The sequence below is a fragment of the Vigna radiata genome, chromosome 1, assembly GCF_000741045.1.
Source record: "Vigna radiata var. radiata cultivar VC1973A chromosome 1, Vradiata_ver6, whole genome shotgun sequence".
Taxonomy (NCBI): domain Eukaryota; kingdom Viridiplantae; phylum Streptophyta; class Magnoliopsida; order Fabales; family Fabaceae; genus Vigna; species Vigna radiata.
In genome coordinates this window covers 27,000,576-27,015,528 of record NC_028351.1, presented here as the reverse complement: position 1 = coordinate 27,015,528, position 14,953 = coordinate 27,000,576, and positions in this window count along the sequence as shown.

Below are 14,953 nucleotides of genomic sequence, written 5' to 3'. Positions count from 1 at the left end.
TATTCATTATCCAAGCATTCCATTACCGCTGATGCTGCCTTCTTTGCTTGCTGCATCTCACGGATCTGAACCATAGCTCAAGGAAGGAGCTATCACTTCGGCGACGAGGGCTTACGTCATCTAGCGTCTTCGTGACAATAAAGGATGGAAGGGACTTCCTGGTCCATGTTAGGGCTTCAAATTGGTGTTCTATTTTTGGGTTTTGATCTTGTGACTTTGGGGATTTGAATTGGGGATTTCAGTGTTTCATTTTCGAATCGAAGTCTTTGTTTTTATTTTCTAGATTTTCGTATTGGGTTTTAGGTTCCTTTTCTTACGGTTTGATCTTGTGTTTTGGGGATTTCTTAGGGTTCTGTTTTCTCATTATTCTAAGCTCTCATTAGTGGTTGCTAGTCGCATTTTGGGTGGTCTCTGGTTCGTCTATGCAGGTTGGTGGTGCGCAATGGAGAAGACGCAGGTTGTGGTGTGATTTTGGGTTAGTGGGTGTTTTGGTTAGTTGGTGTCATGGTGGCTGTTGATGGAAGCGAAGCTTGCTCTATTCTAACCTTGCGATGAATTTCTTTGTTGCAAGAAAAGGGACGACAATGAGAAAATTCCACGAAGGTGATAATGAGAATTGTTCATGGAGGTGGTAATGAGAAAATTTCACGAAGCTGGCAACAAAAAAGTCCACGTAGGTGGCAACGAGAAAATTCCATGGAGGCGACAACGAAAAAAGTCTATAGAGATGGAGGTGACAATAAGAAAGTCCATGGAGGTGGCAATGAGAAAGTACTGCATAGAGGTGGTAATGAGAAAAGTCAATAGAAACGAGAAAAGTACATGGATGAGGCCTAAAATTGATGCCCCCTGAATTGTAACTCACTAGACGAGCCAAATTTTCGCGCAACGAATCGAATACTACAACTTTGGGTTGTAATTTTCGACCAACAAGCAGGAAACTCGCCCAATGAGTTAAGAACCCCTCTTGGCCGTGACCCTTGCACATCCATCTTCCAGCACATCATTTTTTAATCAACTAGAATGAAACATAGAAATAAGAAAATGCATGTAATACACTCAAGGAGTCATTCGTGAAGTTCCATGCAAAAGGACAAAGTCAACAACCAAAAAGATTGCAAGTCAATGCTAGCCATAAAATTAAAGCTCATTGTGGTCATTCATCACCAACCACTCTTCACGTAATTTATGCTACAGCTCAACAAACAATTTTAGCCACCACAATGCTATATAAAATAAAAGAAAGTGCTCCTCCCAAAGCAATGATGGTTATCAACGGGCCCACTCTCACCTCATTTACCTCTCATTCCATAGAAACAAAAGTTAGTTACCTTTGTCCAAGTAACCGTAACATCTCTGCACCCTTCTCCTCTCTTCACCAATTCTTTTAAAAGCAAAATAAAAAAAAGAAAACTTGGATATAAAAGCTGTCACCATCCAGCCCATCAAAGTGAAGTGTCACACCATGAAAAGTGTTTGCATCAATCAAAATAAAAGCAAATGGAGGAAAAAATTGCTAGCACACCTCTTCCCAATAGCCGTGAATCATCACCAGACCTTTCCCTTTCATTCCAAAACTCAATGTAAAATATATCCCTTTTGATCCAATAAAAAAAAAAACTCCAAGAAATCAAAATGTTGCACATGCACTAAATGAAAAGGAATAATGGAAGGGTGCTTCTCTCATTCAACCAAGGAATACCGTGAGCTACATTTTAGTTTCAGTCAAAAGGAAAAAATGAAAATTGTTGGTGTCGGCTGTTGCAGCACACCCTATATTCAAAGTAAAATAACTCTAATCAATGTGTGACATAGGTGCTCTTCTTCTTTTCTCCAATTGCCGAGACCATGTACCAAGTGTCCACTGCTTTCCAACGTTCCACCAACAAAAAATAATGGTAGCCTTTCATCCACAATCAAATATTGCCAACATTGCCATTTCTTCCGAGAAGAATTTTGTTTAGCCGAGAGAGTGAAATTAGCCCCCTTCAATGTGACGACTGACTCCCTTATCTAAGGGCATGTGTCTCCAAAATAGGGTGGGGTCCACCCTCTTTGCAAAACCCTAGGTGCCATGTCATGTTTCTTATTTGGGCTCAAACTATTTTGCCAAAAATTGGCCCAATCACTACTACAAAATGAGGAATAGATAGCGCTTAATAGATAACGCTTATTTAAAAACACGCTATCTAAAAAATAACAGAACAATAGATAGCGCTTTTTTAAATAAACGCTATCTATTGTGATATGAATAGATAGCGCTTTAAGAAAAAAACGCTATCTATTATTAATTTTTAATAATTTATTAATTTATAATTTGAAATAGAACTTGTACACAACACTTTTTTTAGATAAACGCTTTCTATACAATAACGAATAGATAGCGCCTATTTTTATTTTAAAAGTAAATAAAAAAATTCTGTCGTGTGCATCTTAGTTTCGTTGCAGTTTCACGTTTTTCATCTATTTCAGCTTCGTCCCAAATTTCTTTTTGTTTGAATCTCCTCCATCGGCGTTCTACATTGGTTTCCGGCGTTCTGCATTGCTTCTCTGGCGTTCTCCATTGCGTTTCTAGCGTTCATCGTGGTACGTTTCTTCTCTTTTTTTCGTTTTTCAGTCCAACATCCTTTCTTTTCTGCTCTTATTGTTTTTGAGCCAAAGTTTGGTTTTTTCATAGGACATTTCTGCTTTGCCTCATGTGAGCACGAGAGAATGCGAAGGATTTCCTTCTTACGACGAGGAGGAAGGATGTGAGGTCGGTTAAAATCAACTGGAGTAGGGATATGGTTAAGTTCAAGGTTCGATGCTCCAAGTATTTGTACACGTCGTCAGAATTTGCGTCTTCCTCGTAGTAACGGAACAAAACCGCACTTGCCATCAGTTGAGACCGTCGTTGGCTGCTCTTCATCGTTCCGCTTGAGGTCGAACTCGCCGCCAAGTCGCCATAGTTTCTTCTCGTTGTCACCTTCCATCGTGTTTGTCACCAGAGCTCGCGCCCTAGCCTCTCGTTGCTGGCATAGTAAAGGTTCAATCCCTTACCCTTCATCTTGGTTTAAATTTAGGGTTTTGATTTTTTCATTATGGTTTCAATTATTTAGGGATTTCCATTGAGCATGGGTTTGAATTTTGTTATATTATGTTCATCAATGGAACTGGTTTAGAATTAATTTTTCAGGTGGAGTTTGTTTTAGGTCATGAGAAGCCAATTTGAGTTAATGAGACTGTTGATTAGTTCAGTGGACATTTGAGTTGCTATGGTTGAAAAATTGTATAAACTATATGGGTGTCAGGGAATTGCTGAGGTATACTGTTCTGCCAAACTTGTTGCGTCACTAAAGGGGGTTTGGGAAACCAACAATTCCTTAAAGTCCTTGTATATTTGCAAAGTGGATATGGAGTTTACTCCTATGAAGGTTTACTCCCACTCGCTCTTACTAATCTAGAGATATACAATTTTCTAAATCTTAAGAAACTTGACTGTAACACTCCCTCACATCTCTCTTCTCTTGAGAAATTGGATCTTTTGAGTTGCCTTAGCCTCCAATGCTTAGTAGAGGAGGGACTACCTAAAACCATTTCAGAACTCCCAATTAAAAATTGTCCGTTGCTCAAACAACATTGTAAGAAACAAGAAGGTGAAGACTGGGAAAAGATTGCTCTCATTAATTACATAGAGTTTGATTAAGAAGAAGTACTCATAAAACTAAGCACAACTTGGAAATTACCAAGGCACCAATTCTCACATGCCTACATTTACAACAGGTGTTAATTCTCCACAACATCTTTGAAGCATTTCAAGTACAATCTTATTCACTGCAAATATTTTAATCTCTAGCTCACCATTTTCTTCACGTATCGATTTTGGTCTATTATTGATTTCCACTTTTGAAATCTAATACTAATGCTTGTATATAGGGAACACATAAAATGAAGGGGGAAAGTCTGGAAGTTTTGCCATTCACTAGTTTGTTGGGTAAGCTTGTTTCCTTATCCACTATGTTACTTCCTTCTTCTTAGTTCATACTTATTATATGATTTTTTTTCTCAATATTATACCTTTTTCTTTCCATATTTTTCATAAAATGTGTTTTTATTTGATTTCATGATATGACTTATTTTGGAGTCAATTGGATTCAATCTTCTCGATAAGACAATTCTAAACATTATGAACTTATTATTTCTCATACCTCATCTTCCTATGACGTGGGTTGGTTCTCTTCTCAAATAATCATGTTTAATGTTCCTTTGATAGCATTCCACGCATCTGTTTACATACAACAATGGACACAAACTTGATGAGTTTGTGCCAAGAAAGACTTCAACATATAAGGCAAAATTATGTTCATGTTCGATATGGTAATTGATTGATTCAACATTTTCTCTTTAACTCATTTTTTCCATTTAAATAATTTATTAACAGTTTTATTTTTTTCTTAATTAATGTGATTGTAGTTCTATTAGCTGAGCTTGCTAGAAGGGAAAAGGAAGCTGGCATATTTCCAGAGGCAGATGATAACCAAGCTCACCTAAAGGCTTAATCTGTCACAGAAGGCTGAGCCAAGGATTTTACACTTTCAACTAACACCATTTTGGTTTTTAGAAACCAAGTAATACTTGGTAACATAAACTAATCTTAACTTGTAAGAAAATTATCTAGACTTGCTATTTCATGTTTTTCCAAATTAAATATCATTTTCATGTTTTAGTGTCAGGCTTAAAAAGTCTAAGAAAATATGATGAAAGTTTATTTTAGGGTTTGAAGGAATACTTGTTCTAATGAATATTATGACTTGTATGTTTGAGTTATCAATTTCTTAATGAAAACTTTCGTTAGTATGTTTAAGGGTATTTCAGACTTGATAATGATAATTATCTGAATATATGAACTGATGGGAACTTGTTGCCCTGTTTTAAGTGTGATAACGGCTGTGATATGAGTGCTCTGTTTTACGTGTGTTTGAATATTGAATGGTTTATATTGATTGCATCTCATGTTGAATTATAATTCTATGTGGAGGAGGTAATGAATGGCGTCAATCCTTTATTTTATTTTCCCTCTAGTAAGTTGCGGTAGTGCATACTTGAGAAAGCTAGTTGAACTGTTGTATGATATGGTGAGATTGATTATTTCACATTCTGGTTAGCCGCATTGTATTCTATATACAATTGTTGAGATGCGTATTGGGTGTTATATGGTATCTTGTATGAAGTGTTATCTAATATATTATTCTGCCAAATATTGGAATGAAAACTGTGGTAATGTGTTAAGTTTATTGCTTGGTATTGGTATGCTATTGAATAAGGAATTTGAGTTTTTGATTTATTTGGATTCGTCGAAGTACAATTGGGTTTTAATAATGTAATTTCAAATTTGGTTAAAGGGTTTAAACATGTTCTAAATATTTAAGTATGGAATGCGTATGTCAACTTTAGTAAATGAGAAATGATTATAGTAAATAAGTAAGATAGAAATGGTATATAACCTGTTTCTTTTCAATAGCTACCTATTTGATGTTCAACTTAGTTAATAGGCCAATAATTGACACTCTTGTCTTGAATATATCATATTGGGTATTTTAGTATAATTGTTTGTTGTCTGGCTCAGTTCTTAGTAGAAATGCGGTGTTTTAGTATTTCTAAAATAATGTCTGAGTTATAAAGCAAAGTCCTCACAATGATATGGATTTTTTTTATTAATGCATATTGCTTTTCCTGATGCTCTTATATTGTAGTGCATACCTAATTGGTTCAGTATTTGAATGAATAAGTTTTATTAGAAACTACATCATGGGTCTATATGTATTGCATTGATACATGGGAAGGTTGAATTGATTTTTAGGATCTCTTTAAGGTCTTTTATTCACGAGTCAAAGGTAGTCATATAATTTTGTAATTTAAACTTGGTTGAAGTATTTTAAGTGTAGTAAATACTGTTTTTTTATGTTGTTCAGTGATTAGAGAATTCCAGTAAAATTTGCAATGCATTTAAATGCTAAATGATGAGTATAATAGATTGCGCCTCCCTGAACTATGACTAACTGTAAAATATAAAGAAACTTAGTCCTGGTGTATGTTACATAGATTGGGATATATATATATATATATATATATATGGTTTTCTAGTGTACAAAACAACTCAATGATAATGATTGTCGATATTACGTGTGTTGATACATGAAGGAAATTATCATATATTGTAATGGAATGGACAAATGCATCTTATTTAGTGGATGTTATGATGATTCTTGGGTTTCATGGTTGCTGTTATGTGATTGAAGTTGCTTTGGAAATGTATATCGGAAGCTAAATGGTATTAAAAGTACATGGGCTTGATGTTAAGGTGCTAGTAAATAATTTCTGGTATGTTATAATTGTACGTTGCTTTTCTTTTGGTCTTACAAGGAAATTTTGATTCTCTTGGTTTGGATATGATTGTTTAATTTGAAATATTCTAATTATCTTATTTTGACTGAGCCATACCTCTCAGTGTACATGAATTATGGAACATGAATTATTTAAAATTGTGTAATATGAAACATAAGATTCTAATATTAAACATGAATTATTTAAAATTATTTAGAGTTTACTGGAATTCTAGTTTGTTGTTATGTTCAAATTATAAAAATGTTTTATACTTTTGGTTTTCTAGTGTACAAAACAACTCAACGATAATGATTGTCGATATTACGTGTGTTGATACATGAAGGAAATTATCATATATTGTGAAGGAGGGACAATTCTAACTGATGTAAGTTATTTTCATTGTCAGAATTAATTTGTAGTAAAAATTTAATTGACTAATTTTTATATTATTTTTTTTCTTGCAGTATTTTTTAGTTGCAGATTTTAACGATATCGTGACAATCAAATCATTAAAGTTAGAGAAGATTGATGTTTACATGTAATCATTACATGCTTATAGCTTATGTTATAGTGGTGTAAATGCTTATAGTAGGTATAAATAGGATATATATATGTTATGTTTGTATATATTGTCTTATAAAGGAATGTCGTGTCATGACCGTACTTGGAGGACTCAATGATTATATTTTGAAATATTATTGTATCAATAATTTTTATTCATACATTAAAGTAATAAATATTCTAGTTTAGACCTTTGCATTTGTCATATTTTTTCTTAATATTTTATATATTTTTTAAAATAAAAGAACTAATAGATAGCAGGTTTGTATATAATAGAACCAATATTTTATATTTTTTTTTAAAAAATATTTTATATTTTTCAAAATATTTTATTAAAAAATTAATTAATTTATTTTTTTTAAAAAAATTTATACCAATAGATAGCGCTTATTTAAACAGGCGCTATCTATTGGTGTATGACAATAGATAGCGCTTATTGAAAAAAGCGCTATCTATTAATAGATAGCGCTGATATAGATAGCGCTTAAAAAGCGCTATCTATGATAAAAAAAAGCGCTATCTATGCACTTTTTTGTAGTAGTGTTCTTAGTCGAATGTGCTACTAATTCAGTCGACTGTATTATAACAGTTATAACAGTTCAGTTAACATTAATGTTTACAAGTTTAATTAAAAACTATCTAGACTACTAAGTTTCAAAGTAATTAAATTTGAAATGTCTATGACAAGAGTCTTGAATTATTTTGTCTCCTCCAAACGTCCCAAATTGTGTTTCCAAAATTTTCCCTGAAAATAATAATGCAAATAATTAGCTCAGAAAATTCAAATTAATTAAAATTAGAATTTCCGGTCAAATTAAGCATATTTAGGAAAAATGGGAAAATACCGAACAATTAAGCACAATTCCCTGATTAATTCTAGCACAATAAACTAAGTGAAATCAATAAAATATCGACTCATCAGTTTCACAGGTTGCGCTCTGCTGATGGTGCTACGACGTTAGGTGGCACGACTCCTGATGACGGCGGCACGACGAGTCATAATGTGGTTGCCAGCATCTAGGTGGTTGCTGAGGGTCGCTGGGTGGCTGCCATGAAGGTGGTGCAATGAAGAATTTTTTATAACCTAACCTCATTTTTTTTTAACCTAACCCCAAACTTTTTAATCAGAAAATATAATAACATTTTAATTTTACTTTGACACGTCAAAAAACTAGAAACTGCCACCACAATGCCATGAAATCAATTCAAAGTGACACATCATGAATTAAAAGTGACACATCATGAACCTTAATCTAGGGGGGCAGATCTCACGTTAAATTTTTAACGGAGAGAGCCAAAAGGACTAACTTGCACACTTTTTTCAAAAAGTATGACTAATTGTTACATTTTAAAAAAGGTAGGACGATTTTGAACAAAACCTCTCTTTTGAGGGACCAAAATAAGTATTAAGCCAATAAACATATACTAACTAAAACACAAGAAAACATAAAAACACACTAAACTTGGGGACAAAAAAAGGTAAAATCTATGAATGAGTTGATTTATTCATGAAAGTATACACATAAAAGCATGTAAAATCAACATTTATCAACATACTAAAGAGCACGACCCAATAAGGCCCATTAAGCCTCTTCATTCTTAAGCAACCTAAACCTACTTCTATTGGGGCAATATCTATATATCATAACTAATCTTAGTAGTTTAGTATTATGGTTATTGTTTATGATGAGATATCATTATGTGATTTTTAACTACATTGTTATTATATACTTGAGGTAAGTATTATTCAAATGGGAACATAGAACCACGACCCATGTTGATCTTATAAATGCAACTAGTATTTCACAAGGAATACTCACTTCATAGTTACTCATACTCATTAAATTTACAATAATCTTAAACTCTTTTATTGACTTGAGCATTAGAGAGTATTTTACAGGTGGATCTCTCTCCATTGAGCAACAAGGAATCCCATTCCAACCAAGATGCCACTTGTCTGCAAATCTACACTCAAGATCATAGTAAAATTAGTGTATAATTTCTTTTTTTTTTATAAAAGTAACAATCTATATCCATTAATATAAGTATTGGTTTTTGCAATTGTTTTTCTTATACCTATTTTTTCTTACATTTATCATCATTTTTATCGTTATTTTTGTTAATGAATTTCTTATTTTCCATTTTTAGCCGAAATTATCCCTGATGAATAGATGTAATAAAAAAATTAAAGTGTTTTCATTATATAATTATAAATTAATAAAAGGTGATCATTTTTTAACTATTTTTGTGTGTTCTTTGTTGCGATTTTACTCTTTATATCTTGGTTATAGTTTTTCATTGTGAAATAGTTATATAATTTTTGAGCTGTATTTCAAACGCGTTTCTCAGTTAACATTGAAGCAAAAATGGGTCAAACAATTTAAACAACCCAAATGCTATCATGAAACTTGAAACATCAAATAAACCTAACAAAACTTAGTTAAAAGGACTAAATTCATACATTTCTAAAATTGAGGGACTAAATTAGGCCAAAGTTTTGAAGAGGGACTAATTCCAATTTTCACTAAAAGTTAAGGGACCAAAAACATATTTAACCCATTATTTTATTATCATAAAAATGTAAATATAGATTGTCGCACCTTGAAACAACACTTGCTTTGTTTAACTCATTCATAGCATGATGTATGAATTGCATGAGTGCCGGGAGGTTCCTTACAATTCAGGTTCTTGTTGAATTACTCCCAAGAGTAGTATTTCTCAAGGATGGAGATATGAGTCTTGGTCGTTTTAAGCTCTTGATCTTCATAATTAATTACTTGGAATGCTAGGAATTGTATGAACTAGTAATTAAGGACAGACTGATTTCACTGAGGGATCGAGTTTAAGTGATTTAGTGAGTGATGTTAACATTAATGCATGAAGAAGAATTCTTATATACATGAGAGTGAACTTCGTGAAATCTAACCCCAACAACATACTCATCTCATATTAAACAACATCCGTTCATCGCTGTGCTACTCTACTATTGATCACACTGCATTCATATTTAATTTTCTGTCTTTGCATTTGAAACTGTCAATACCTAATTTCGTCCGAGTAGTCAAATAAAAATGTCTAAAGTCAGGAAGAAATCATAATAAGAGGCAAATACCAATTTCGTTTAAGTTTATTGTCTTTCTTAAAAAACAAAGAAGCTTTTTGTTTTCCTTTCTTTTTCGATTATTTTGATTTGCTGCCTCCATATTTTTATTTTTATATATTTATTTTTCTTTCTCCTCCTTGTTCTCTATGTTTTTAATATTGTCTTTTGTCTTATAGTTTGAATTCAAAAAAAGAAAAAGAAAAGAAAGAGGCGTTCTTAAATATGGATTAAAACGTTGTACAGACAAAACCAAACAAAAACCAAAACAATAAAAATAAAAAAAAGAAAAGAAAAAAGGCGTTAGTCAACCAGCCCTTTTAGGAATGGCAGTTTGTGCTTTCCCCGCAAACACCAGCCGAGCATTCCATCCTGCAAGGCTTTTCATGTTACACAACCCCTCCTACTGCCCTCCTGCTGCTCACTATGTACGAGCCAAAATCCTCCTTGTGCAGAATCACAATCTTACATTAAAGAGGGATGGAAATTTGAATCCCTCTAGGTAATTAATCCAACTTAAACGCAAAAAAAGAAAAGAAGACAAAGATGAGATCCTAGGAGATACGCCTGGTCATTCTGAAATGCGGGGAAAGACCTTAACCAACAGAACACGAAGCACTGATCCATGAAAAAAAAAAAGAATTCTATTCATTTGACCATCACAATAGAGCGAGAACGGAAACGGAAGGACAAGATCACAAGAACTAATATCATTATCACAACATCACGAGGGCAGGAGAATAGAGGGAGAGCACAGGTCCATCAGAGCAAGAGAACATCTCTCTTATCCAACACCTCACTATCAACTTCCCCATTATCCACCATCACCCGAAGAGACCATTGAGAACCATCATTCATCTCAACGTTTCACCATCGTCATCACCGATCATCACCATTTGGGAAGAAGGACCTCACGACTAGAGAAGAGGAGAACCGTTTTACTTCACCATTTCTTTTGAAACGGCGGAGGTAAGTTTTCTCTCTAAGCTTTTAGTCATGTGAGAACGCATGCTCTGTTACAAGCTCCTCTGTTACGTGTTTCGGTACGAGTGAATAACATGTGTATAGAGTTGTAATTGCTTCTTTGTGATATCCTCTGTCGATCAAAATTGCATCCAAAATGCAGTTTCATTGGTTGTAATTTCCATGAGACAACAGTAGAGACTAGGTATACTCTCCCCAACATCAAGGTTTCAATGCCCCTCTACTTGTGTGGCTACCCTGAACCTTGAGTTTGCCTTTCACCTATATCAAACAAACACGCAGACCAAATCGGAAATCCTGTGCCCTTTTATTGAAAACTATTCTCTAGAATGGCTTGCCTCATCCATCTTTGTCTTCGTTACCCCTATTGCAGAAAAGCATGGCCAACACCTGAAGCAGAAAAATGAACCCTTTCTCGGTCATCAACACAATCACACCTTCATACACTACAGTACAACCTTCATGTTCTTAATTTTTCTATTAACATTGTCCAACCCTGAAATTCCTCTTCAATTGTGAATACAGTCCAGCCTAATGTTCCCTTCGGCATTGCTAGAAGTAGGAGATAAGATAGGTGTTTTTGCGAATTTTCTTCTCCCTTTGCTTTAGAGTGTTAAGGTTGGGACTTCTCTAGTCCGTAGAGTGTGAGTCGAAGTCTTGGCCCTTTGGGGGCGGCGACCACGAATGCGAGGCAGAGAAGAGGATGACCCAGCGGGTGGCCCGCGGTGGTTGTTTTGTCGGCAGTGGAGGACGTCGGTGTGATACCGAAGGCGACCGGTGGCGCTGGTAGGGTCCTGGTTCGAGGCGGCCATGATCGTTCAAGTTGAAGGAACGCGGTGCTCTCTCTCGCGCGGTGGGGGAGGGGAGGAAACCTAGTGGTCGTGCGGTGCTCTCTGTCGTTCAAGTTGAGGAAACCTGGTGGTCCGGCGTGAAGGGCGGTGGCTCCTCCGGCAAAGGCGCCAACGACGCCGTGGAAAACCCATGGTAGTGGCCTGTCCGTTTGGCTGGAACTGCCGGCGGCAATGTGTTGGCGGAGGGGGCGAATTCCCCTTTGGTTTTCGTTTGGAAGAGAGATTTCAGGTTTCTGGAGTTGCTGAGTGAATGAGAGGTTTGAGGGATGTTCGTGAAAACCCCTAATGCTTCGGCTGAAGCATAACCCATGGGTCCAGTTCTTGGGCCAAATCAATTTCTTTTCCTTTCTTTTAAAATAAAAAATACTATTCTCCTCTAGCACCCCCATTTCTCATCTTTGCACCCCCCCTTTTATTTTCAGCTTGGGCCAGCACTAGGCCAGTTAAAAATAAAAAACAAAAAGAACAACAAAAAAAAAAACAAAAACAAAAACCCTTTTCTACACCCTTATTTCTGCTAAGTTGCACCCCTTCTCTTTCGGCTCAAGCCCATTCGCTTTTATAGCAAAAAATAAAATAAATTATTAAATATGTTTTAAAGGTTTAAGCACGTGTGTGATCGCACGCATCGTCCTCGTGCTAAGACCTTTTCTCCTTTTATAAAATTAAAAAATATGTTTTAAAGGTTTAAGCACGTGTGTGATCGCACGAATCGTCCTCGTGCTAATACCTTTTCTCATTTTATAAAAAATATTAAAAAATGTTTTAAAGGTTTAAGCACGTGTGTGATCGCTTGCATCGTCCTTGTGCTGAGACCTTTTCTTCTTTTATAAAATTAAAAAATATGTTTTAAAGGTTTAAGCACGTGTGGATCTCACGCATCGTCCTCGTGCTAATACCTTTTCTCATTTTATAAAAAATATCAAAAAATGTTTTAAAGATTTAAGTACGTGTGTGATCGCTCGCATCGTCCTCGTGATGATACCTTTTCTTCTTTTATAAAAGGTTTAATAGGTTCGGAGGTCCCTATATTTGGAGGTTTGTTTCAATTGGGTCCTCCAATTTTTGAAGTGATCAATTAGGTCCCTAATTTTGTCAATTTGAATCAATAAAAGCCTTTCTATTAAATGCAGTTAACGCCGTGAAGTTTTTGAACATGTGGCACGCTGACGCTTCCAGGTGGCATCGTTTCAAGGGCATAGGTGGATTATAAAAGGGTGAAATCCCTAAATTAAAAGGGTGTATTTGAAGGTGAAATCCCTAAATTAAAAGGGATTTCACCCTTTTATAATCCACCTATGCACTTGAAACGGTGCCACCTNGAAGCGTCAGCGTGCCACATGTTCAAAAACTTCACGGCGTTAATTGCATTTAACGGAAAGACTTTTATTGATTCAAATTGACAAAATTAGGGACCTAATTGATCACTTTCAAAATTGGAGGACCCAATTGAAAAAAACCCCCAAATATAGGGACCTCCGAACCTATTAAACCTTTATAAAAAAGTCAAAAAATGTTTTAAAGGTTTAAGCACATGTGTGATCGCACGCATCGTCCTTGTGCTGGAAACCTTTTCCTTTCCTAATAAAAATACCAAAACACAAAACATCCTTTTCCAAACAACAAACAATCTCTCAGCTATAACTACGTAACCCTGATTTCTCATTTTTGAGAATACATAGGAGCAAGGTCAATCCTTGTCGGACACAAAAAACAAAAAAAAATTATTTTTGTTTCTTTGGAACTTTATTTTTAGGGAGAATTAAACATTTTGAAAACCACATCATATTCGCGCATTTAATTAAAGGTACTGCCTTCAGACAGGCGTTGTAGGGTGCTAATACCTTCCCTACACGTAACCGACTCCCGAACCTAAAATCCGGTTCTCGCAGATCATGCTTTATCTTCTTATGGTTTTTCCGTAGTTTTCCAGAATAAACTATGGTTGCGACTCCAAAATCTATTTTTCAAAAATGTTTTCTTTTTCTGGATCGTTGTCCCTTCGCAATTCTAGTTGCGACAGAAACCAATGATTTCGTTTTCTTTAAGTGTTATTTAATCAAGTTATCAAACGACTGTCTATTGCTGAGAGTCTCTTAGGACACAATACTTGGTCTTACCATTTTATATTACTTGTGCTATTTGCTACACTTGCCATCCATCAACAAGTTTTTGGTGCCGTTATCGGGGACTCACGGTTTAAACTATTCTATTTGTGTTATTCTTGATTAACTTTGACTTTATTTTTATTTTTCTTATTTTTATTTTTATTTTTATTTTATTTTTGTGTTCTATTCTGTTTATTTTTGTTTTTGTGCTAATAGTGTTTTCTAGGGTTTTGTGTTTAGTTTATGCAGGATACTATTAGGACTAGAAGCAGAGAAAGTTTTGAACCTCTTCTTGAAGGACATGACACTAGCAGAAGGACGAGAAGAAACAGGATATCTAGGGAACCTTCTTCAAAGACACTTTCACAATCTGATCAGAAGAACATGGACAACAATGGTGGTAGATGTACTTTGGTGGATTATGCAACTGTTGTTGGCCCTTATCATTTTAACAACATTGCAAAGTCAAAGGTCAACGCCGCAAGTATGGAGATGAAGCCTACGTTGATCCATCTAGTGAAGAGCAACCAATTCAATGAACTGTCACATGAAAGTCCATATGAGCATCTAACCACTTTCAATGGGATCTGTAATATTGTGAAGCTAAATGGAGTGCCAAATGATGCTATCAGGTTGAGCTTGTTTCCTTTCTCACTAGGAGGCAATGCTAAATTGTGGTTGAACTCTTTTCCTGAAAATAGCGTTACTAAGTGGGAAGATGTGGTAGCAAAATTCTTGAACAAATACTTCCCGCACTCAAAGATCAAGAAAGGAAAGTAGTGCTGAGATTGTTGACAACACAATTTCTATATCACTCTAGTTTATGATGATGACAACACATTGCTTAATAACATGCATATGTTGTTGCTGCATTACATGTTCTTATGCCGATTGATTGTTATATCTGTTGAACATGTTTATGTAATGTGTTACATGTTCCCATGTTGATTGATATATATATATATATATATATATATATATATATA